Genomic DNA, 1,694 nt, shown 5'->3' on the forward strand with positions numbered 1-1,694 from the left:
GTGTGTATGGCATTAATTAACTAGCCCAACCCCTTTCTTTATGTTGTATGGCTTCCTCATTTAAAACCCTTTTCTTTAGTGCTTAATAAATGCACTGAATAAGTTTTAGCATCATGGCATAAATTTTACCATTAAGAATGACTGCATAAAGAATGCTAGATGTAACTTGTTCTATCACCCATCTTCGTAATTACTAAACTAAAGTACTAAATCTATTTTTTTAGTGTTCAAAGTTGTCCTATTACAAATTTAAAATTTTGAGAATGTTGTAACGTTTATAAGTTATGAAATCTGAATGTAATGATGTCAACTTTTAAAATTAATAGATAATGTCCAGTGATGAACAGACCAAGATAATTATCTCATATGGAGACCTTATAGATCTTTATGAAAGTGCCTCAGATGATCATCATTTCATTAAGAAATTTCATGAAGCATTTCCTAGCTACAATTTAAGTCGTCCAAAGCGATTAATTGAAACTGTACACCGAATTGTGGCACCCACAAAGCCAAGTCTTAGGGGGCCATCCAAATTAAATGGATCTTCCTTGTTAGCTTATCGTCGAAGAATGTGGAAACCTCATGTTCCAAATCCTATAAGATCAAGCTCAGGTATGATAGTTAAGTGTGGTTTTATAATTATATTCATTGGTTTTTGCAATAACTAATGGGGGGGTGGCTGTTACTACAAGACAATGCAAGCATAATGTTATATCTTTTTCATAGATATTCAGTTCCCAGTCAAACTCCATTCAAATTATGGGTTGGATGAAGCATTACTAGTAAAGTGCTTTGATGCAGTTAAAAGTGGTAAAAAAAGTCCATGAATTTTGGAACGCACAACTCCAAAAGCTTCATTTTACGAGATACTTCATCCTTTCCTTAAAAGATGGTCAAAAACATGTCAAAGCACAAAGAGTCTAATAGGATCATTTTATGTAGCAATAGATAGCGATTTTGCAGAAATAAGACCTGATAATGTGTACAGATATGTGGAATCACTGTGCGAAAAGGGCACAGTCAGTTCACTTTGCTGCAGTACAGAGCAGAATTCTTCTCAAGAAAATGACATTGGTGATTCAGTTTCAAGTTTATCTGCTGAAGTCCTCGACTTGCGACAAAAGCGAGAACTTTCCAAGAAAAAGTTGGCCTTAGCCAACTCTGCACTAAAAGACATAACAAATGAGAAGATTAAAGTGCACAAAGAAAGAGATTCTGCAGTAAAGAGAGCTACTAGATATCACAAAGCGAACACTGCAGCAATGAATGACATTGAGAATCTAATAGAGGAATTTGATGCATCTGAATCATTTTCTGCTGATAGCAACGATTCTATGTTTTCTCCTGATGTAGTCACAGCAAATAATATTGGTTCACAAGATTTCACTTCCACTAAGTCTGGAAAGACATATTCTAATTCAGTTAGAAAATTATACTATACTTTGCTGTCAAGTGGTATTCCTGTTAAAAAAGTTGAAACTCTAGTTAAAGATGTAGTAAAGTGGTCCAATCCTTCAGTTGATGTATCAAAACTTGAACTTCCGAAACGAAGCTGTGCTAGCTATATTCGTAAAGAAGAACTTAAAGTTATTAGTAATACCCACAAAGCCTCATCGTTATGTGAGCAAATTGATACGGGCATGGGGCTTAGAATTAATGCAGATGGTACTACTAAGAACCAGAAGAAAATTAAT

This window comes from Amphimedon queenslandica, unplaced genomic scaffold, assembly GCF_000090795.2.
Source record: "Amphimedon queenslandica unplaced genomic scaffold, v1.1 AMPQUscaffold_13146, whole genome shotgun sequence".
Classification (NCBI taxonomy): Eukaryota; Metazoa; Porifera; class Demospongiae; order Haplosclerida; family Niphatidae; genus Amphimedon; species Amphimedon queenslandica.